This window comes from Erigeron canadensis, chromosome 2, assembly GCF_010389155.1.
Source record: "Erigeron canadensis isolate Cc75 chromosome 2, C_canadensis_v1, whole genome shotgun sequence".
NCBI classification, from domain to species: domain Eukaryota; kingdom Viridiplantae; phylum Streptophyta; class Magnoliopsida; order Asterales; family Asteraceae; genus Erigeron; species Erigeron canadensis.
Genome location: NC_057762.1, coordinates 21371858 through 21397695, shown reverse-complemented (window position 1 = coordinate 21397695; position 25838 = coordinate 21371858). Strand labels below are relative to the sequence as shown.

The following is a 25838-nucleotide window of genomic DNA, read 5'->3' as shown; positions in this document are numbered from 1 at the left end:
ATTGGGCCAAAAGAACTGTGCCTTTCGAATTAAACGTTCTCTTTCATTTGTGTCTATTTATTATTTATTCTTTCGTCTTATTTTAAATATTTTAATTTCATTGTTGAAGTGTTTTTTCTTATTAATTTTGACAATAAATATTTTTTATTTATATTATATAGTAGTTTGATTGATGCAAATTATATCAATAAAAAATATAAAATCCAATCTATTCATATAAATTATAACAACTTTTCTATAATACAAACAATAATATTTACAGTCAAACTTAAAAAAAAATATTTAAAAAGTCAAACTATGATACTTAAAATGAGATGAAAAGAGTAATAATCAATATTAAATATAAATAGAAGTTTTAAATTTGAGTACTTTTTTAAACTAATGTAATAGGTAAAATTATTTATTAAACTAAGAGTTAAAACTCGTATATGGATAATACGAATTTCGTTTCATGTTGTAGCTAGAGATATGGATATGTGGGTTTAATATGTATGTTATAAAATCTCTATATATAATAAAACAAGATTGTTTTTTATAGGTATTATTCGAAAGATTTTGATTTGGCAAATTCATATTTCACTTAAAAATTCTTTTTATTTAATTATGATGTTATATGTATATAAATAAAATAGAAATAGTTCTTTACATATTTAATTAAAATATCAATCATTTATTTAAAGAATAAAAAATCTCTCTTATATAATATTATTACAAATAAAATGTATTTTTTTATTTAGTTGATTTATTAACTATATAATTATTGTTTTAATTGAATTATTAGATTTATATTAAGTTATTATGTTTTAAAAACAGATATTACATAAAAAAATTTAATTTATTTTATATTTTAAAATTTTAATTAACATGATCGGGTTAAACCCGAGTTGATTAACTAGTTATATAAAACAGAAGGATTGCAAATGCTATAGGTTTAGATAATAATACGAGGTCATCGTTTACATGCAATAAATATGTATCATACGTTTAACCAGAACAATACCCGATCGTTGACCGTGTTAGAATAAATAATTAACAAAAATACAAATATCTCATAAAATTAACAAAAATGCAATTGAAGACATGTTGAAGTTTGTATATAAAAACGAGATGGGTATCCGTGCAATGCGGCGACGATGGCGGCAACGGGTGGTAATAGTGGCGGTGGTGGTAACGATGTGGTTATTAATCTAAAACTAATTGCTGTAAAAGGTAGTGTAGTTATTTTATGGTTAAGAGATTTATCTTTTGTAAATAGTTTTATTAAGAATATTATAAAGATATTAGGTGAAAATATTTAAATTAATTAATAAAAGAGATAGATGGTTTGGATAAATATGGGTGTAAAGTTTCTTTTTAACTCTCTACCTTTAAAATATATAAAATAACCTTAATTTTTAACACATTTCTAACTCTCACACTAAATCTACCCAATATATCTATACTATATTAATAAATAAACTACCATCCTTCTTTTTAACTCTCTACCTTTAAAATACCTAAAATAACCTTAATTATCAACACATTTCTAACTCTCACACTAAATCTACCCAATATATCTCTAAATTATTTACACCCATATTTATCCAAACTATTTATCTCCTTTATTAATTAATTTAAATATTTTCATCTAATATCTCTATAATATTCTTAATAAGGTTATTTACAAAAGATTCATCCCTTAACCATAAAATAACTACATTACCATTTACGCCACTAGCACCACCCGTAGCTGCCACCACCGCCGCATTGCGCGGGTACCTATCTCATTTAAGTAAACATATGTATATACTTTTATAATAATTATCAACCCTTGTATTTTTGGAAACTTTAGAATGGTTAGATAAAAAAGCACCAAATTGCCCTTAATAAACACTCCCTATGAAAAGGGTTATTAGAGATTACCAAATTTGGCCTTAATGAATTAATTTACACTTTAAACTCTTATCTTGCTAATTTACACTTTAAGTCTTTATCTTTTAAAATATTTCAACTATCACCATTATATCAACTTACACGGTTACACCACTCGACACTAATTGTCGATGTCATCACCACCCCTCACCGACACCACTAAATCATCGTCGCCGTCAGCGCCACGACATTACGCCGATACCATGCTAGTATTAATTTTAAATATAGTAAACAGAATTACCGAAGTGTTATACACATTTTAACCAAAGTATTTTTAAACATGTATTAATTATTATGCATGTATTAAGTGATTAATTAATATAAATAAACTTCACAAAATGATTAATTAACATATGGCGGCGACGATGTGGTGGTAGGTGTGACAGTTGGTGGCAGATGATGCATCGATTGGTGTAGATTATTGATATAAAGGGTTAATGGAGATATTTTAAAAGATAAAGGATTGATAGTGTAACGTAATCATTAATGTTAAAGGGTAGTGTAAGTGAAAATATTTGAGTGCTAAGTGAAAATATTATATATTTTAAGGGTAGTAGATTAAAACATTAAATGGAACGGCATTTTAGACATTTCTCACCATGTAACTTTCAACATGTGAGTATTTTCTTTAATAAGTAATATAAATTATGTTTATTTAATGTGTTAATAGGCATAAATTTCACAATATTACATATATACGTAATATTATCAATATATACTTGGTCATTTTCCAAAAAAATGTTTTTTTCTACCGTATGAGACTATGAGTAGCATTGACATCGACAACCTCGAGCACTTTTACCATATTATTATCTGTTGCGTTGACGTCGATAACCGTATTAAATTTTATTGCTTATATGTTTGTCTCGCACTTTTGTTTTTGGGTCAACAAACCATGTTGAATATATATAAACCAAAAAAATGAGTTCCCAAAAAGACAAGTTGTTGACTTGTTGATATTTTAACGGAACATATGAAATTTAGATGACCTCTTATCAAAGGTGATGTCCGCATTTAAATCAATTGTGAGTTTATTCTTCTTCTCTTTCAAGTGAGTAATGGCTTCAAAATCCTAAAAGAAATATACAAAAGGTAAAGTGATGTTTTATACTTTTATATATATAACATGAATGATAACATCAATATCTATATAAAAGTTTGTTAATGAGTTGTTTTATTAAAGATTTGTTAAATATAAAAACGTGATATACGTACATCAAAAAGTAAAAAATTGGTTATAGACATATTGCAGATGAAGAAAATATGAAAGATATGAATATAAAACAAATTACTTGTTAGTATTTTTAGAATTGTGATGTTTAGAATATAAAAAAAAAGTTTGTTGTATATATAATAGTGTTGAAAATACTAATTTAGGCAGCTAATTAATTAGATTTAAGAATTAAAAATTTGGTAAGTATCTTAATTGCATATACACGTATAGCTTTTTTTTATACTAAAATAACTTATCAATTCTTTTAAATTTGAGGGGGTGCTTGGTTCATAAAGGGAAAAGGGGAAAGGGTAAAGGAAAGAGAAAAGAAATGAGTGGGTAATACTTTCACTGTAGGGTTGGATTATTATTATTATTATTATTATTAAAATCAAAACAAAACATAGAGTCGATTGCTTTGATAAAGTCTTCAACTTTATTGATCCTTTCACCATATCTTCCTTCCCCCTCTCTCTAATAATACATAGTTTCAACGACAACCACCACCACCCGCTAGAAGTTGTCATCGACCACCATCACCATATCCCAACTCCTTCCTCTCTCTCTAAAAATATATATCTTCCACAACCACCACCACCCACCGGAAGTTGTCTTCGGCCACCATCGACAACTTCATTATATCCTCTCCGGTCGGCACAAACATACACACATATGTCTATATATATACGCCATGACAGAAACATATATATACATAAAAATCACACCCAAGGAGCGGTGGTGGTTCTTGTTTCAGAAGATGTCGAATGGTGGTTTTTGGTGGTGGCGGATGTCGGACGGGGGTTGTTGGAGGTGAAGTCCGATGGTGATGCCGGGTGGTAGTTTTGGACCAAGTCAGTCGTAGCTAGAGAAAGAAGAAGATTTGTAAGTAATGATTACTTTACCCCTCAATTTATTGGGTAATGCTTCATTAATCACTTCTTAGTATCGATTATCTTTGCATACAACAACCAAACATCTATAATCATTCTCTTTCCCATTCCTTACCCCTCAATACCTCTTACCAGGCACCCCGAATTTGAAAACAAAAAGCTGACACGGTTGGTCAAAAGTTTGACTTTTAGTTTTAATGGTTTGACTTTGATTTTAGATGGTCAAGATTGAATTGGGTATGAATTTGGATGGTCAAGATCAGTTTTTAAAAATTATTTTTTTATCTCAGCTCTACCGGCAATATATATAACTTTATATTAAATTACATATCTATAAATTTTAATTATAAATAACATTAGTTCTTGACATTTAAATTGAACAGTTAGTTTTTACATATATCCTCAACTTTAAAATTATAAGTTTTTATGAGTTAAATGTATGAAGTTCTAATATATCGTAAGACCTGTGTCCAGTGTTGGACACAGGTGTAACACCCCGATTTGTAAAAATGTGGATTTCTATAAAACTTAAACATAAAACATAAAGTGTTGCTTATAATCTCATTTGATTCCTAACAGAATCAATAAAACATAATAAATGTTTTAAAAGACGTTACCAACATTATCATCACAATAATTCTCATGAAATCCACAAACAACATAGCAAATGTCAGACGGCTAAATAATGTTTACTTAAATAAATGCAACTACAGTGTAACCTCTATAAATTAACGAGAGAAAGTACCCGCGCGTTGCGCCGGTGAGATAGTGGGGGTGATAGGTTATATGTAGCGATAGAGCATAGAGTGTGATACCCAAATGCCTTAGTCGTACGGGCTTCGCTCTTGGATTTAAAAAAATCTCTATACTTCATTATTCAATTGCCTACGAACTGAATATCGCATGCTGAAAGAATAGAAATGTCATCTAAACAAAGTTGATGACATACTAAAACAATCATACTATAGAAGATATGACATGGATTTTATATAGTAATCTCAACTTTCTAGCAACTTATACTTAAGGAAAGTGTAGAAAAGGATCGTTTTTATAATGTTTGAATATTTATGTTCTCAAGTTCATCTTTTCAAGGTCCATTTTAGATTTGGAATGGTTTGGGTTGAGTGCACTAAAAAAATGGAGTGAGGGCATCTTCATAATAAGTCTTGGGCTTTGATGAAAAATGTAGTGCTCTACCTAGCTAGCTAGCTAACTAACCATGTTGCTTCTTCGTTACTATCCTCCTTAGCTGATATATGAGGGACCCAGGCCAAATTCTTCTCGCCTGATACACTCAGCTGATTCCTCTTGGCTTCTACATTTGCAAATGATTTTTTTTTAAATTTATATACTTGTGCCAATGGATTAACCACTTGACTATATTCCTCCTCTTGCACAACCTACTTCTACGTAAGAGGAATAAGATAAGGGGCAAATTAAATATCCCAATGTGACCATTAAAAGAAGGCTTATGAGTCGCAAAGTATGTACATTTGGGATGATGGAGCTAATATTTGTTCGCTTATTAAAAAACTCGCCTAAGAAACTTTAATCATCCATTATTATTACTAATTATATCCGGGGCTTTTAGTTTTTTCCCAAAGTCGATCGAAATAACAAGACAATTATGATGTAATTTGATATGCTTAAAATTCCAAGTTTTCATATGATGAATTTGCGTATCTAATAAGGTTAGAAATTTAAGAAACTTTATGTTGTAATTGTAGTAATAAAGATTAGTTTTTTAATGAGATGTATCCATGGTTGGAACTGTGTCAGATTAATGCTAAAATTCAGTATATAAAGATTGTTTTTTTTTTTATTTGATTCATCCGGTAACAACTTTTTGATGTTTATTAAAGATTTAATTCAATTAGGTTTGATAGAGGAAAGTTCAGATTGGATGGTGAATGGTGAGTACAAAATTAGGGTTCATAGTTTGGGGATAATGATAGTGGTGATGATGATAAAGAATCCACCTCAGCAGTCAACGTTGACATTTTAACGACAGTTAACCGATGTTTGACGTTATAAATTAATGATTTTCCTTTATCGATTACTATTTAAATATTTAGTTCTTATAGTAATCGAAACCTAAATACATTTATTTTATTAGGAATTTTAGGTAAATAAATTCCCTTTTTATAAATTTAACCCTAAAACAATAATTACTCGGCACGTATGCTATTTATTTTGAACTACACTTATTTAGTGCAAAGTCTTTTTTCCCATTCAATGCATTCACCTAAACACTATCTCTATATTTTCAACTACACTTATATACGAAGTATTATGTTATCACCACCAATACATTCATTGAATTCCATATCTACCCACCAATACATACTTTACATTCCTGTATAGCAATGACTTTCTAGTATAAAATTGTTATATTTTAACTTTTTTTTTTCATTTATATGTTAAAATAGGCAGCCATGGAGTTTGTTTTTTGCAACATCTACCAGAAAACGGAGGTTACAAATCATTACAAATATACAGATCATAACGTTAGAATTGGTATTCTCGGAATTTTCTTATATTGTACCGTCTAGCCAAAAAAAATCTTATTTATTCTCTTATTTAGGTGTAATTGGAATTGGATGTTGTGTAATCCTCATGATTTAGACTATGTCAATTGAAATGCAAAGATTCATGACCAATTATTTGTTTCAAGCAAGAATAAAACCCCAAATCGGTTCATTGATATAAATATCTTTTTCGCACCAAAGCTTCTTGCTTCATCTACACTCTTTTCAAAATGAACTGTTCATAAAGATTCAGAATAGGTTATGAAAGTGAATCAGATTCTTCATATTTTTTTTTTGCACCCAGATTTCAATTATATTTTCTTTTTACGATGTCTTTCACTACAACAATTTTCTCTAGTTTTACTTGTTTCTTTTTGCTAAATACAGCCCTTAGGGCTGTGTTTAAGGTGCATAAATTATTTGTACATTTACCATGAAAATCAGGGGGTGAACTTTTAATATGGAAGGTACAAGTTATTTTATGCACGTTAAATACAGCCCTTAGGGCTGTATTTAGGGCTGTATTTAAGCATTTCCTTTTTTTTAAAAGATCATGTTCATTGGAGATTATTGCAGGGTGGCCGGAGTAGTGGTGGGTTGGTGGTCGAGGGGTGGTAGCCCGATGGGTTGTGCAGTGGGTTGTTGGTTCTGTGGTAGTGGTGCTGTGGTGGAAGTGAAGTTGCCTAGATCTAAAGTGGTGGTGGTTGGTTGTTGGTGGTGCAGTGGTGCTGGTTGTCGGAATGAAGACCGAAAACACCTTTTCTTTCTAGATCTAACAAAACCGGCCAGAAGTGGTGATAATTATGTGCTGGTAGTGACCAACAGAATTTTTTTTTCTATACTTCAGTTTTTTATGAGATGGTTTTCTTTACAAGAGGTTAGTTCAACCGGTCGACTGAATGAATCGGTTGACACAAAAGAGGCTACTTCATACTCACATTTCCTGTAACACACATTCACATTCCCTTGTGACATACAGTCACATTCTATTAGTTTGTGTTTTCTAAAAATAAATTGTATCAAATTTTCTTTTTTCACATTTAAAGTTATAGTAAATCATTACAAACATGACACAATGTAACATTTTTGACGTATCACATTTTTTTAACATTTTCAAATTAAATATTACAATAAGAAAATAAGTTCAATATTTTATGAAAATATAAATTCTAGTTTGCCATCCTTTCCCCTTATTATCGGGTAATGAAAAGAAATAATCTCACATAATTCTGAACATCGTTATTGGTATGAGTATAACTTGTTGAAAATACTTTCAATTTGTTATATTTTGTTACGTTTTTGATGTGATTTTGTATATGTGCTTTTAATAATTCAAGAGTTATAAGAAGTCCTAAATGAGAATGTAATTCTTATAATCACGATTTCAAGTAGAGGAAGTTGAGGGACGAAATCAAAATGTTTTCCAGGCAGACTATAAGAATTACATTCTCATTCAAGACTTCTTATAACTCTTGAATCATTAAAAGCACATAAACCCATTCACATTGAAACGTAACAAAGTATAACAAGGCGAAAGCATTTTCAGCAAGTTATATTCATACAATAACAATGCGAAGAATTGTGTCAGATTATTTCTTTTGATTACCCGTAAAATAAGGGGAAAGGATGACAAACTAGCATTTGTATATTTGTAAACTATGGAACTTAGTATTTTCCTATTGTAATATTTAATTTCAAAATGCTATTAAACAATGTGATACGTTATAAATGTGGCATCGTGTTATGTTTATAATGATTTACTATAATCTTAAATGTGATAAAAAAATTATATTCATACAATAACAATGCAAAGAATTGTGTCAGATTATTTCTTTTGATTGCCCGTAAAATAAGGGGAAAGGATGACAAACTAGCATTTATATATTTGTAAACTGTCGAACTTAGTATTTTCCTATTGTAATATTTAATTTCGAAATGTTATTAAACAATGTGATACGTTATAAATGTGGCATCATGTTATGTTTGTAATGATTTACTATAATCCCAAATGTGATAAAAAAGTTTTTTTAATAAAATTTCTTTTAAGAAAACACAAATTAATAGAATGTGACTGTGTGTCACAAGGAAATATGAGTGTGTGTCATAAGGAATGTGAGTGTGAACCGACCTTTTTTTTGTGTCAACTGGTTCATTTAGTCGATTGGTTAAACTAACCTCTTTCTGTTAAAAAAACCATTTGATAAAAAATCAAAATAAAAGAATAATAAAAAAATGTTCCATTCGTCACTAGCGCAAAAACACCAACCACCACTTCCGGCTTATTTTGATAGAGCGAGAAAGAAAATGTACTTTTGAAGCTTCATTCTGACAACCATTGTTAGGTCCAGTTTTGCTGAAAACCGGAGACTCTTCAGTTGCATCTAGAGACCAGAAGATTTGTCCAGAAATATAAGAAGTTCAATGGCATGTGTACAGTTGATGCCACTAGAGCTTCTCTCCAGTCAAGATCTGCCAGAACTAAAGACATTCCAGTTGAAGTCGAAGACAACAATTGGATGGGAGGGAAACACACATGGCAGCGAAGCTCAGTGAGTGTTTTACCCAGATCAAAAAATGAAGCTTTTTCCAGTGTAAAGTACTTACGAAGCTTTACAATAATTATGAGGAATGCCTTTGTACTTTACATGCTTTTATCCAGACAATACCTTTTGTCTGTGCTTAAAGTAAAAAAGTGAGTAAAGTAGGTTGGATAAAGTGACTTTATGTTTTACTTTATCAAGCATGTTCAATGAATTAAATACACTTCCTTAAATGCTCTCAACCATATTTTGTACGCCAAGGTTGACATCCCAATGTCAACCTTTGCCTATTAATAGAGGCCTTTGCACAACTAAGAAACAACTTTGCATATCCTGACTTTGCATATTCTTAGTGAACTTGTGCATTATCCTCTCAATCGCAAAAAGAAACATTTTACAACTTTAAATGTTTTGATTGTTAAGAGAACTTCCAAATATTAGATCATTTGTATTTCTAGGTTGTTAGGATATTTACATATCTTTGTTACATCTTGGTTCTGTAACAACTTTGTATTTTGTTTAAGATCAAAAATAAAATACATTGAAAATTACAACTTGGTCTCATCAGATTTACTTTGTTGTATTTGATACTTGCATTGTCTTTACCAATTTACATTGTCACCTTAATAAGTAATCCTCCAGATGACCTGGTATATCGTTCATTGTAACTGCCCAAAGTCGAGTTGAGTGAACATATTTCAAAGCAGTTCATTAACATAGAGGTGTTTTCAGTAGTACCATCTTTTGAGTTGGGACTTACAACGATCACTACCGCAACACCAGCAACCAACCAACCACCACCACTTTAGATGTAGAGTTAACTTCCATCGCATTAAATGATTGTACTTCAAAATAAATCGTATAGTTATTATTTTCTTTTACCACTAAAAGTATTCCGATAATAAGAAAAAATATGTATTTTTTTATATGAAGTTTCAAGTTTGAATCCTGCTCTACGTATATTTGAAGGTTGTATTAGGGATTTTTTCCGTCAGAAGGACCTATTTAAAACAACGTATGCAAAACCTCTAGATATGGGTGTTATTGAGTCGAGCTCGAGCTGGACGCACTGTGTAGGCTCAAGCTCGACTCTTTATAGTTACAATATGGCTTGAGCTCGGTTCGAAAAGCTCAAAAAAGACTCGAGCTTGGATTTTTATGTCTATAAATATGGCTCGAGGTCGATTCTAAACTCGAAAAGCCCAAAAGGCATGATAAGATTTAACAATTCAAGTATTATATATACAACTCTTATGTCTTTCAACCAAATGTTGGTCACGGGTTCAAAACCTTTGAAAGACATATTAGGAAGTCCTTGCCAATGAGGTGGGACATAAGGTTTTTCTTTAGCGTTTAGCTGAGAACGGTAGTGGGATTTCCACCAACAGTCATGCTCTCGGATTGACTGTACTGGTGATGTGGTCGATCTCTACCAGACGATGAAGAGGCATGCCGCTGAGTCCAATCGACACTGCTGTTAAAAAAAAAGTATATATGTAATATATTAAAAGTTCGAAAAATTTGATAACTATTTTAGCTGAGCTATGTAAAACTCAAACTCGTCTTTATATTTTTTTTGACTTTGAATTTAGAGTTCGTGCTCGAGGTCAACTAAACAGCTAATCTATATGCTAGGATAAGTTTATAGTGTCTTTTTAATTTATATTGTACACAAGGCAGATTATCTACAACAAAAACAACAATGGTACCAATCTGACAAAAGTCGGTTTAGGAAGGTTTGAAGTAGACAACCTTACCCCAAGGTAGAGAGGCTTCCAAAAGGACCTCCATGCAAAAAGAGGCTAAGGTTAGAGAGTGTAGCGAGTTTAGTAACCATATCGCCGAGTATCGTCTGACTTTTATTTTATATTGTACACAAGGCATATTGTCTAATTGGGATTATTAATCCATGGCTGCGAGTGTTGGTTGGGCTTATTCTTCTACCACCAATGCTACTAATGATCTGGTATCGTTCGGTTTCCGTCACATTTTGGAAATCTATGCTTGCAATGTTTGAAATTCAAGTTCAATTTTATATCGTTTCTGTAACATTTGCGAAATTTGACTTTAGTTGACCCGTTAGACATATGTACTTTTGACTTAATTGGTATTAATTATGTGTTATATGATCGAGTTGCTTCAGATATAATCGTGTTCAAGGTGTTTATGGAAATTAATGATCGTATGAGTAAATTATGTTAGTGGAATAGTCAAGGTTGTTTGGTAGTTTTAGTTGGTTGATTAATGAATGTTAAAGGTGAATTATGGTGGAATTTAGTTAGTTAAGTGCATGGACTATCCATAGGTTAACCCTAACCCAAACCCATGCCCATCTCCCCACCCCAAGTCTTGATATCCTCCCTCCCTCCCATTCATTCATTTTCTTTATCTCTTTCTCTCTCTTAAATGTAAGAGCATTTAACTCTCTTGCACTCTCACTCTCTCTCTAAATTTAATACATCAAATTAAATGTTTCAAGCAAGACTTTGTTAGTGATTTTCATTAATATCATCATCTTTTCATCATATCAAAAAATTTGGGTTTGTAAGTGCAAGGAAACTCCTTATTCGGGTCATTTTTGGGTTTGACACTTTGGTGGAAGATTTGGTAAGTTAAAACTATCTCATATTCACCATTACATGTTTATAATCATGTTTCTAGTCATATTCAAGTGTTTTCGGGTCACGAATTGAGCCAAAAGTCGAATTAAGGTTTGTTAGGGTTTGTAATGGGTCAAAGCGAATTTGAAACTAGATTTGATGTTTTGAAGTGAAATCTTGGAATGGGTTATGTTCATTTGAGTTTGTTTATGTCCAAATGTATGCATTTAAGTTTGAAATCAGGTCCTAGATCTTCCTAGGTCGTCTATGGGGTCAAAATGAGTGTCTTGGGGGTGTTTGGCTCGTGCTGGTGCTGAACTGGGTGGGTTGCGGCGCAGCTATACAAGTTGCGGCGCAGCTGAAGTGTTCAGTTTTTGAGCTGCAGCGCAACATTAAGTTGCGGCGCAATTGGGGTCTTTAATCAACTAACTTTTTCCTAGCTTTGGTTCTAGAATCCTAGGATCGTCCCGACCTTTCCGGAATGTCCTCTTATGACCTTATTGGTGCTCTACACAAGACAAACTATTTGTTCAAAGTCGTGAGTCACTTTTGGAACCAAACTTGAGATATCAACTCAAACTATATATACATATATACATATAACTTTTGATCCGTATGTCCGTTTTAGACGTGTGACCTATCGCTGGAATCGTGAGAGAGTATACTTTCTCATGGTATCATCCTTTCTAAGTCAATTATTTCCCATTTCTAAAAATGTCTTGTCAAAGTGTCTTGTATATACCCGGGAAGGTTGTTTAAGCGTTAGTGGGTTTGTGACTCGACTTAAACTTGCTAGACCAACTTGTTAGGGTTATTAGAGTTGAATTTGATTGTATTGGGATGTACATTGATAGGTTGCGATCGTGTGGCGAACATTGCACGCTTGTAGATTAATCTAAACTTTTTGTAGCCGCTCAAGGTGAGTTCGTAGCCCCTTTTCCTTACATGATTTTGGGGTGAAAAGTGTACAACTTGTTTCATTGGTTCGTTTGATTGTTATGTGTTCGTTTATGTAAGAAATCGAGGTTATGTGTTCATTTGCTTGTAAATTAAGGTTTTATGATTTTTTGCCTAGTTTATCAAGGTTATGTGTTCGTTTGCTTTATGAATCAAGGTTAAATGATTGGTGGGCTAGTTTATCAAGGTTATGTGTTCTTTGGCTTTGTGAATCAAGGTTGAATGATTGTTTGGCTATGTTATCAAGGTTATGTGTCCGACTAATTTGTAAATCAAGGTTCTATGATTGTTATGCGTTCGTATCAAGGTTATGAGGATCCAATCAAGGTTTCAAGGCTTGGTGATCGTTTAACGATCCCAATTATGAGATCATTTAATGACCCAATCAAGGTTTCAAGGTTATACGATCATTTAATGATCTAATTATGTTCGTATTAAGGTTAAACGGTTGTTATCCCGACACTTGTTTCTTATAGTCAAAACCAACGAACTCACCAACTTTATGTTGACGCTTTTTAGTACGCTTTTCAGGTAATCAAGTGAATCAAAGACGTGATGGATGATTGCATTGCATGTGATAGGATTGAGCTTGGACTTTTGTGGATCCGTGATTCGTTGCACCCGTTTATGGGTTATGTCTAGGATCGTTAGCCATCATTTGGACTATCTCTTTTGTAAACTATTGATGGTGTTGTGCTCCTTGTGCATTATTTGATCCATAACTTGTATTTGTACTTGAATTATGTATGGATTACTCAATCCTTGAATGCATTTAGCATCTCTACTTAATTTCCATGTCACGCTGAGCTTTTCTACTAATGCCTTAAGTTTCCGCCTTGTTGGGGTGTTACAGTTTCTACTTGGATTTTCATGCTCTTATTATATCATAAGTTTGCCATGTAACAATTTTAATATAATTTATAGTCTAGGTTCTACATTTAGGATTAACCAGGGGGGAGATTATAATTATGAGATAAGAATATACCATACTAGTGTTCTTATTCCTTTCCGCCTTTGATTAGGATTAACTCACATGATTTACAGTTTTCCCTTTGTTATGGTTTCGAGTTTTAAAATTTGTGATGCAGACTACTACTGTTCTTTAGCCTTTTTTTCAATTTGTATCTCAACGAGGCTATAGGCATTGACAATGGAAATACCTTTTTTAGTTAAGGAAATGGCAAAGCTGCATAGAAGTTGAGTGATGTGTTGCTTAAAAGTTTAAATAGGAAAATACTTGTCTTTACTAGAATAGCACGATACTCGCACAATGCGTAGTGGTGGCAGCGGCGGTGAACGGTAGTGGTGGCGGCTTCAAGTGGTGTAAATAATTGATGTAAAAGTAATTTCTTTAAAGTTTATATGCGAAAATACTCTTCTTTTATTAGAATAATGTATAAAAATGTAATAAAATACTACCATAAGGGTTTTGTTATCTAATAAGTGTACAAGTTATACATGCTTGAGGGATGGCTTGATAACTAGCAACTGAAATCTTCAAGGTTTGTGTATTTAAAGGGAAGAAGGCAAACTACTGAGTTACGTGACACTAGAAAATGTATTCTGATAGTTTGATTTTGCTTTATCTTCCCGTGTTGCGATTCCATGTAACAATTTTAATGTAATTTATGACATCTTGCAACCATTGATGGTTTTATTATGGGATTATTACCTATTAATGTAACTAATTATGCTAAAATGTCTATGTTATGTAAAGATCTCGTAAAATGTCTATGTAATGTAATGAACTTTCAAATTCTGGTTATTGAATGTACCCAGGTATATGTGGCAACCATATAAGTTGCCACGTGTAAGTTTTTGATTCGTCATGTACATCCAATAATCGGAATTTGAAAATTCATTACACGACATAGACATTTTACAAGACCTTTACATAACATAGACATTTTAGCATAGTTAGTTACATCTATAGGTAATAATCCTTTTTATAATTGCTATACTAAATGCAGGATATAAATGGAGATATCAGATCTCATGACATAGAACCTTTAACTCCACATTCCCTTATAAAGATGGGCTCCAGGTTAGGCTAATCACCATATGTATCTTCTGTAGACAGGCATACGCATTTTATAAAGTCATAAGCTGGACATTTCTGCTATATGTATATGTTGAGTGTTCATTTTTTGCTTGCAGAGGGGGCGGTAACATGGAGGATCTCGACGGGAAATGCACTTAGTGTTGTTGGTTCTCAATCTCAGGCAGTTCCTGTATTGGTATCTCTCCTAAGATCAGGGTCACTTGAAGTAAAGATGCAAGCAGCTACTGTTTTAGGGTCATTGTGCAAGGAGAATGAACTATGGGTCAAAGTATTGCTTGGGGGTTGCATTCCTTAGCTTCTAGGTCTTCTTAAGTTTAGTAGAAGGAAGAGTAGCAGCTGCAAAGACCATTTATGCTGTTTCTCAAGGGGGAGCCAAAGATCATGTTGTCTCCAAAATCTTTTCCACTGAAGGGGTTGTTCCAGTTTTGTGGAAGCAGCTAGAATCGGGGCTCAAAGGTGGACATTTAGTTGATGATTTGTTGACCGGCGCATTAAGAAATCTTTGCAGCAGCACTAAGGGGTTTTGGTCAGCAACAATCCTTGCTTGCTTGCATGCATGATGGAGGATGCATCTGTTTGCTCTCGGATAGTAGATGTTGATGCGACGAAACTACTTCTTAAGCTATTGAAGCCTGGCAATGAGGCTCCTGTAAGAGCACAAGCAACGCTGCTCTGTAATACCTTTCAGCTTCCCTATATAGTGATTTAAGAACCTTGATTGATGCTTTTGGATTCTTTGGGAATATAGTGATTCCTTGAGATTCAATCTTTGGTAGTACCATAATCTTAACCCCCATATTCAAAATCTGAATTGAAAACTAGAAAGTCTTGTAATGATATTTTCCAGCATATATACGTGTGAATGCATGTGTATACCTGTAGATCTTTGGCAATAGTTGGGTAGACGTTCCCGATTCTACCAAACGGGATATCCTCTGGATGTGAGTATATCCCGTTTGCAGAGGGTAGGCACTTCTCAAATTGATACACATTTCCAAAGGGTATCCCGTTTGCTAGAATCAGAAACGCCTACCCAACTGTCGCCATGATCTACAGTTATACATATTAATATGCATGCATTCACACATGAAAATATTATGACCAGACTATCCTGTTTTCAATTCCCATTTCGAAAAATTAATTGGGGGGGGGGGGGGGTAGATTATAATACTAACAGAGATTGAATCTCAAGTCACTATATTCCCAAAGAATCCAAAAGCATCCATCAAGGTTCTTAAATCACTATATAGGGAAGCTGACTTCCCACGTGAAATGCAGTATTTTGAGTTTGATTTGCGAAGTAGCAGGATGAATCCATTAACAGGCTCAACTAAAAATAAATTCTATAGCAAGCTGCTCAAGCAGGTGTGTCGTTTACTGGTAATAACTAACAATATAAGTAGTGTTTTATATTTATGTCCATTTTTTTAAAAGTATAATATAATATGATGTATTGATGAGTGATTTATTTTAGGTTTTATCCTATGGTTTTTGGCCATTTTTAATGTAGATGAGTTGAAATGAGTGATCTTTGAGCAGTTGAGGCAAAGTTCATTATCTGCACAAGACGAAGAATCTAAGTTGAGGCAGCTACTAGATCTGATAGATACACGTGAAAATGCATTTAGTGCTGTTGGTTCTCATTCTTAGTGTATTGGTATCTCTCCTAAGATTAGTGTCAGTTGGCATAAAGATGCAAACAACTATTGTTTTAGGTTCATTGTGCAAGGAGAATGAAGTCAATGAACCACACGGGGGTCAAAGTATTGCTTGGGGGTTGCATTCCTCCGCTTCTAGGTCTTCTTAAGTCAAGTTCAGTAGAAGGAAGAGTAGCAGCTGCAAAGACCATGCTGTTTCTCAAGGGGGAGCCAAAATCATGTTGGCTCCAAAATCTTTTCCACTGAAGGGGTTGTTCCAGTTTTGTGGAAGCAGCTAGAAAAGGGCTCAAGGGTGGACAAATAGGTGACGATTTGTTGACCGGCGGATTAAGAGATCTTTGCAGCAGAACTGAGGGGTTTTGGTCAGCAACAATCCTTGCTTGCTTGCATGCATGATGGAGGATGCATCTGTTTGCTCTAGGATAGTAGATGCTGATGTGACGAAACTACTTCTTAAGCTATTGGGACCTGGCAATGAGGCTCTTGTAAGAGAACAAGCAGCAGCTGCTCTGAAATACCTTTCAGCTTAGTGCAAAGAAGCAGGGAAGGAGATGGCTAGTTCTAATGGCAATCCTTCTCTCATCAATGCTACAATGTTAGCCTTAATCGTTTGATTCACCAAAGTGCGAGATTTTACTGACATTTATTCTTGTATATTGATAGATACGAAATTCTGTTACATGACCCTTCTACTTATAATACTTTGTCTGAACAATTGTGACTTTTCACTAAAAGTCACAACCTTTCACTAACAGACATAACTGTCTTAAAATTTCCTATGACCGCCTATAACCAACTATTCAGTTATTAAGTTTGTTCCTAATGTATTAAGCTCTTAGGCTTTAGAATTAGTATAAGACACATAATAAACCGAGCAATGCACGGGATTAGGTCCACATACACTAGCTCCTTCCAAAGAGTTTATGCAAGGTGAGCATGCGCAAGCTCTACAAGAAAATGCAATGTGTGTTCTTGCAAATATCTCTGGCGGTTCGTTGTGTGTCACTTCAAGCCTAAGTCAAAGCCTTGAATCATGCAATTCACCTGCACAGTTAGCTGATACAATAGGAGCTTTGGCATCTGCTCTAATGATATATGATAGCAAACCAAATCTAATAAAGCATCAGATCCTACGGATGTTGAGTTGACATCACTTAAGCAGTTTAAGCTAAGTTGCTAATATTGGTTCAGGAGCGCACCATAGAAGCTCTTGCAAGTTTAATTGGAAATGCTTTACTCTCAAGCAAACTTGCTAATTCTGATTCAAAAAGATTGTTGGTTGGTTTGATTACAATCACAACCATGAAGTTCAAGATGAGTTGATAAGATCGCTACTAATACTCTGCAGAATAAAGGCAGCTTGTGGTATGCGCTTCAGGGTCGAGAGGGTATTCAGATGTTGATTTCTATTCTTGGAATTTCATCAGAGCAGAAACAGGAGTGTGCTGTTCGTTGCTTTGCCTTTTGTCCAATGAGAATGATGACAGCAAATGGGCTCTCACCGCTACTTGTGGAATACCTCCACTTGTTCAAATTCGTGAAATTGGATCTCCAAAAGTAAAGGAAGATTTCTTAACTATTCTTGGTAACCTCTCTAATCATAGTGAAGATATACGAGTATGTGTTGTGCTGATGCTGTTCCTTATTTGTTGTGGTTACTGAAGAATGGAAGCTCTAATGGGAAAGAGATTGCAGCAAAGACTTTAAACCACTTGATTCACAAATTAGATACAGCAACTATAAGTCAACTACTGCATTGCTAACCAGTGAACTTCTGGAATCCAAGGTTTATGTCTTAGATGCTTTAAAAAATGATGCTTTCTGCAGCTCCGCTTATTGATTTAATGCGTGAAGGAAGTGCTTCGAATGATGCAATTGAAACCATATTCAATATTCTAAGCTCTACAAAAGAAGAGACACGTGCCAAGTCAGCATATGCTCTTGCTGGCATCTTTAATGCACGGAAGGACTTGCGTGAAAGCAACATTGCTGTTAAGACTCTTTTGTCTGCGATGAAGCTTTTGAGTTCTGAGTCTGAGTCCATATTGGCAGAGTCCTCATCAGAGCCACTGATTGTGGATCCATTGCCATGTCAGAGGCACTAAACACACTAGCTACACTGTCATTATTGAAAGGATCATCAAGGAACATCAAACCTGCACGGGCAGTGTTAACTGAATATAGAAATAGCATAAACCCAATGGTTTCATGCATTCCTGGTGCGGCTCCTGTCTTACAGGATAAGGCAATAGCAATATTGTCACAGATTTGCCATGAACAATCTGTGGCTCTAGGAAATGCAATCACCAGTATATCTGGTTGTATTTCATTTATGCAAGTTTAAAAATTGGTGGAACTACGCTCCTTGTTTGTGCCACAAAAGTAAATATTTAAAGGATGGTGGAGGATTTCCATGGACTACAATTGCATACTCGTCTAATTCAATGCTAAGCTTACCAAAAGGTTCTCATTTGGGAACCTAGAGGATAAAGATTCTATTAGTATCTACAGAGGTTCTCAAGACGCAATGGAAAGCGAAAAAGAAACCAGTACATCAGTTATATATGGATCGTATCTCGCTATATGCATGGCCACTATCTGCTGTTGCTAGTTATGATGACAAAAGTAAAGCTGAAATTGTGGATCTGGAGCAGTAGAAGTGTCAAAGGATCTCTCAAGTTTGGAAAAAGTAATTACCAAAATGGTGTGTTTTAAAAAATATTTACAAAAATGGTGTTTTTCTAAAAATTATTTACCAGAATGATGTTTTTGTAAATTTTTGATTATTTTGCCTAAAAAAAACTTGATTTTACTAAGTTTATCATCTTTAATAGACCATTAAAACTTAAAAGTTTGAAACCAAACTAATATTTAACCAATACGAGCATATGACCCGCGCGTTGCGGCGGAATTGTGTTTTAGGAGTGACAATTTGTTATATGGGTAGATATGGTAACTTATTGTTGTAGTGTGTGAAGAGACATTTTTGGAACCATAAATATGGTGAAAGGGGCTTTTTTAAATAAAAATTGTGAAGAGACATTTTCAAGGAGATTTTTATATAAAAATTGTAAAAAGTTCCTAACATATGTTTTTGCAAGGAGGGTCCAATAACTACTTTAAAAAATTGGTTTCAAACTTTTAAGTTTTAATGGTCTAGTAAAGATGGTAAATAAGCAAAATTTAACTTCTAAGTTAAATAATATAAAACTTACAAAAACACTGTTATGGTTAATAATTTTTAAGAAAACACCATTTTAACAAATATTATTAAAAGTACACCATTTTGGTAATTATTTTTTCCAAACACACTATTTTGGGCATTAACTCAGTATGGTCAGGTCCTTCATTTCAAATCCTCTTCGGCTAACCTTGAAAATAATCACAGCCAGGAAAGGTAGCTTGTCGTTTTGCACACCACAGATTTTTACTTGCATTTCTAATCCTTAATACTTGCATGTCATGTAGTTTGATGTTGATGAAGATAGTAGCATCTGGATATGTGCACTAGTAGTTGCAATTTTGTTTCAAGACAGAGATATCATACGTGCAAACTCAACAATAAAAGCAATACCAACCCTTCCTAGTCTATTAAGGTCAGAAGAGTCGGCCAATAGATATTTTGCTGCACAAGCTACCGCTAGTCTAGTCTGGGGAACTGTTTTGTCTGTTGCCAACACAGGGGCCGCGGTTGCTCTCATTTCATTGCTTGGATGTGCTGATGCTGACATACATGATCTTCTAGAATTATCAGAAGAATTTTCATTGGTTCCTTATCCGGAGCAGGTTGCACTCGAGAGGCTGTTCAGAGTTGATGATATTAGGGTTGGTGCAACTTCTAGAAAGGCGCTACCAGCTTTTGTTGATCTACTCAAACCAATTCCAGATCGTCCAGCTGGGCTTCTAATTCAGCCTGGAAATGACTGCCCTTCAAATAAGATTGTGATGGTTGAGTCTAGCTAGTGCTCTAGAAGCGTTAACAATGTATCTTTCTCTTGACCCATAAGAATCCACCGAGGAAGCTGCTACCGGTCTACTCACAATCCTATTTGGCAAAGCTGAAATACGTAGACATGAGTCAGCGTTTGGCGCTGTGAGTCAGCTTATAGCTGTTTTACGAATGGGTGGAAGCGGTGCAAGGTGTAATCTATTTTGTTCTGATCACATTAGAAATGCAGATTCTGCAAGGGAAGCTGTTCAGCCATTGGTGGAAGTTTTAAACACTGGGTTGGAAAAAGAGCAGCATGCTGCTATTGCTGCATTAGTTAGACTATTGAGTGATAACCCATCTGGAGCACTTACTGTTGCAGATGTTAAAATGAATGCAGTGGATGTTCTTCGTAGGATTCTTTCGTCGCATTGTTCAATGGACTTGAAAGGGGATGCTGCTGAGTTGTGTTGTGTACTTTTTGGAAATCCAAAATTCTGATCAGCAATTGCTGCTGCTTGCTTTGTCGAGCCTTTGATCTCCCTGCATGTATCTGAGATAAGTCCAGCTCAGCGTTCGATTGTTCGTGCATTGGATAGACTTGTAGATGATAAAAATTTGGCTGAGTTGGTTGGTACACACAGCGCGATAATCCCTTTTCGTGCAAGATGGAAATGGTGAAATCTGGTATGATCGAGAGTGTACTTGATATCCTCCATGAAGCACCAGATTTTCTTTGTGCTGCTTTTTCAGAATTGCTTCGAATATTAACAAACAATGCAACTATAGCCAAAGGTCCATCTGCAGCGAAGGTTGTCGAACCCCTCTTCTCATTACTTACTAAACCAGTGTTTGGAACTGATGCGCAGCATAGTGCTTTGCAAGTTCTAGTAAATATCTTGGAGCATCCACAGTGTCGTGCTGACTATACTTTAACTTCTCACCAAGCCATTGAAGTATTGAACCACTTATTTCTTTCCTAGATTCTCCTGCTCCAGCAGTACAGTATTTATCAGCCGAGCTTTTATCTCATCTGCTTCTAGAAGAACATTACCAAAAGGATCCTATTTCACAGTAGGTTATTGGCCCCTTAATGCGTGTTCTTGTTTTCGGAGTTCCTATTTTGCAGCCAACGAGCTGTAAAGGCTCTTGTTAGCATTGCAGCATACTGGCCTCATGAAATTGCAAAAGAGGGTGGTGTAGCCGAGCTGTCTAAAGTCACACTTTACCTATTGCTGTCCTGGTACGGCTGCTACGTTCCGGCTCTGAAGGTACTGTAGTTGGTGCGTTAAATGCTCTTCTAGTTTTGGAAAGTGCTGTAGCCATGGCTGAAAGTGGTGCAATAGAGGCTCTTTTGGAACTTCTCAGATGCCATCAATGTGAGGAAACTGCTGCAAGGCTGTTGGAACCAAATCATCTATCTTAACACTGTCTCGGTACCTCTTGGACCCACAAACTCAAGCTCAACAGGCTAGATTGTTTGCTAAACTTGCTCTTGGGGATTTATTCCAGAATGAGACTCTTGGACCATCTGCCGATGCTGATGCTGCTGCAGCCTGTCGTGCTTTGGTGAATCTGCTTGAAGACCAACCTTCCGAAGAAATGAAACTTGTGGCTATATGTGCTTTGCAAAATCTTGTGATGTATAGTCGATCAAATAAAAGAGCAGTTGCAGAAGCTGGTGGTGTCCAAGTTGTACTTGATAATTGGTTCAAGCGATACTGATACATCAGTCCTTGCTGCAATGTTTATTAAGTTTCTTTTTTCTAATAATACCGTTCAAGTGAGACCGTCAGAGCTATAACCGGTACATTCTTATTTGTACTTTTTTTTTAAAAATTAGTGTTTTTACCTCGGATTTATGCTGCATTATCATTTATTTACATATTAACTAGTTTTCGTCTATCCAAAAAATTTATGTTGCACTTTTAGATTTTACACCGGCTTTATCCTTCTAAATCTTAAGCCATTTCCTTTATTTAATTTAGGATCAACTCTTCGGCCATCCTTGGGTAGTTATGGAAATATATTTCAAAGTTAGCGACTGAATCATTTCGTAACCGCTTAGCAATTACATGGTTTTCAAGAAAAGTGGAAGAAAATAATCAAATATCTGAGGAAGCTGACGAACATTAAGATATAAGCATGGAAATCAGAATATCAGAATATATAAAATAAACCTTAAAAAACTACGAAGTTTGTTGAAAATAATGATATACAAGGATTAGACTTTAGTCTGCTTCAAGTTTAAGAACCCAAACATTTTATTATTGAGTTTGAAGTTCATAATTTCAATAATTTTCTGTTTGGATGTCTATAACGTAAACTGGATTGATTTCGTAACAGTGTGCTATTAATCTAACCCCTTATGCTAATCTTTTCTCTTACTTTGAATGGTCATACAGCTGCCATTGAAAAGCATTTGAGGGCCACTGGGACAGTGAATGAGGAATATTCCAAAGCTCTAAATGCACTTTTTGGAAACTTCCAACGGTTGAGAGCTGCTGAACCTGCGACCTTGAGCATTCCACACTTGGCGACATCTCTTAAGACTGGCCCAGAAGCAACTCAAGAAGCTGCGTTGGATGCACTATTTTTTCTTAGGCAAAGCTTGGTCTGCTTGCCCTGCTGACGTCTCTAGAGCCCAATAAAATGCTGCTGCAGATGCATTACCCCTGTTGCAGTACTTGATCCAATCAGGTCTATCTCGATTTCAAGAAAAGGCTGAAATTTTTTGGCAATGTTTAAATGGGACGTTAACAGTAATTATCAAACGTGGAAACAATATGAAACAATCCGTGGGAAATCCAAGTGCCTATTGCAAGCGTACACTCAGATATACACCTTCAAGGCAAACCAAGGTACGACCCTGATAGTTAATTCTTCCTCTTTGCTTCTAAAGCCTTGCTCATGCATAGAGGCAGCAGCTTCGACACATTTACTTGTAAATGGTTTTGTCAGTGATTATGTTTATGTTTGTCCGTGAAGAGTTAAAATGAGTAAATTAAAAAATAATACGCTTAAAAGGAAATGTGTCAAATGAGTGGAGGAGATTTAAAGATTTCCAAACTCCATAGTGTCTTTTCGATGCATTAAACGTCTTTATATTAAAATTCAGATTCAGATTATTGTGATAATATCATCTGTTTTCATATTTGACACACTAAAAGTGCTTTGAGTCAGCCCAATCCAACCAGTTTGAAGCATTACATGAAATTTAACCATTTTGAACTGTCACCTAGCCTATTTATTTTTCCAATGCCTTTATCTCTCATCCTAAATTGTGTAGATCTCCTTTGCTTAGTCAAACTTCAGGTGTTAATTGAAGCATAGGTTTTTCTTCTTTCCCTGATACTAATAAATTACTCTAAATTGGTATGCCTTTGACTTTATCCATGAATCCTTGACAACTGATATGGGGAATACAAAAGGCACAGTTAGGCTTCTTTTCACAAAAGTGAGACGAAAGCTACTACGAATTTCCAGATGGGGAGTTTTTTACCTGAATTACTTGTTTAGAATGTAGGGGTAAGACTAGGATTAAAAGTAAGCCATATTTTGTGTGTGTGTGTATTAATATCCATCTATGATACATTATGCAACTGACATGTATTATAGTCTTAACAAGCTCTACTTTCTTTAATTTTTTTTGCAGTTTGTAACTGGCCCTAATCCAGAATGGGATGAAAGCTTTGTTTGGTCGTTTGAAAATCCTCCAAGAGGACAGAAGCTACATATATCTTTCAACATAAGTTAGTTTCACCATTCAAAGTTGGAACCAGTTTCTTAATTTAAATAATATGTACACCATATCAAAAGCGGTCTGGGTATCTAATGTTCTTTTAGGTGCATATAGAGGCAAAGGTGGGGTTACCGATAACCTATATGTCTAGAAGCAAATACTATATATTTGCCCAGTTAAGCACCATTAGTGCTGCAATGAATAGGTTGCAAAAAGCTCATCGTCAGATATGGTTCCGTGTAGAGATGGAAAATGGGTGTGTTAGGCAGGATGGGTTAAGGGTCAATATTAGTAATTTTTTGGCAAGTTATGACACGCTGACCTGAAACACTTTTTGTTTATAAATCCATAAAATAGTAGACTTATTTAATATAAGGGAAAATGATCCTGCAGACTTTACCTAACCTTAGGTATTGTCACTATAAATAGAGAGCCATGTACAACATCTCAAAACCTAATCTCCATTCTAATTCTTGTGTGTGCATTTCTCTCCCCAATACTTATACTCCATCTAAATACAATCATCTCGTTTTGGGATCCCGCAATCAATGACAAACATTATTGCTCTTACAGGTTGTCTGGATCAGGTATTATTATTATTATTATCATATTTTCATTATATTTACAATACGAATCATGTTTATTCCAACAAAGTAACCATACAGATTGACCGAGTCGTGATGCTTGGAGAAGTGGCAGGTGCATACACTTTACTGCCGTAAAGCAAAAATGGTGCCTCAAGAAATCTCGAAATATAATTCCAGTGGTCAAACAAGTGACATTTCGTTGAGCCAATTTGTATACAGTTTTTGAAATATTTGTGCTTTTTCTGATGTAGATTTCAAAGTATAGTTTTAGAGAAAATCAAAATCCATTTGTTGTAATTGTGTTCTAGCGTAGTTTGCTACATTCATCTGTTAACTGGTTATGACATTTGTGGTTGTTAGCTCAAACTCAAGCTTCTTCTCATGAAACTATGAAAGCTTTGATTTTTACAGTTTCCAAATATATTATACACATTTACAGATAAAATTTTGTAGAAATTTAAGATATGTCAATCATGTTATAATTAATCGTTCTTATTAAATTATTAGTGTAATATGTATCAAGTAGTAACAGTATTGCTTAACATCGTCCCAGTATCAATGAACAAATAATATAGAATCAAGTGGTTTTCTTTGCATAACTTATTCCAACACTATTTTGCAGATTCAAGTGGTTCATACTATTAAATCACAATATCAAATAATACTTTGTTAATGTGGCGATTTGCCGATTAGTGTCAGCAGCATCAAAGTATGCCATATAATAGAATGTTGCTGCCACTTTCTAGGAACAACCTGGGTTCGAATCTTGCCAGAGGCATAATTGAATTGAAGTGGTTGAATTACTTTGACACTATCCCTGCTGGGGGTTATGTGGGTACCAATTCGGTACATGGGATCAAACGGTTTCTATCAATATACCGTTTTTTTTAAGAATGTTTTCACAACAGCTAGATATGTCTCTGTTTCACGTCACGATAAAGATCATCAAATGAGTCATGGAAAAAGAGTTAGACTAGTTCTTGCATTTTGGACTCGACCACGAAGCACATTGTATGAGTTCCTTGAATGTGTATAATACTGCCGTCAGTAAAAAGATTTTTCACATGAGGATGAGATAACGAGTCATTAGGAAATCATCAACCATATGTTAATTAGTTCATTTACGAAATCTAGTGTGTCATTATTTGACAATTGGTTTTTGCTAAAGAATGAGGTGATGGTATCAAGTATCAACTAGCACATTGGTTTTTGCCCAAGCAAG

General features: G+C 34.5%; 1 pseudogene; it reads left to right on the top strand.

Moving 5' to 3' along the window:
* Positions 1-10991: 10991 nt before the first annotated feature.
* Positions 10992-24808, top strand: LOC122587855 (annotated as a pseudogene).
* Positions 24809-25838: the final 1030 nt, after the last annotated feature.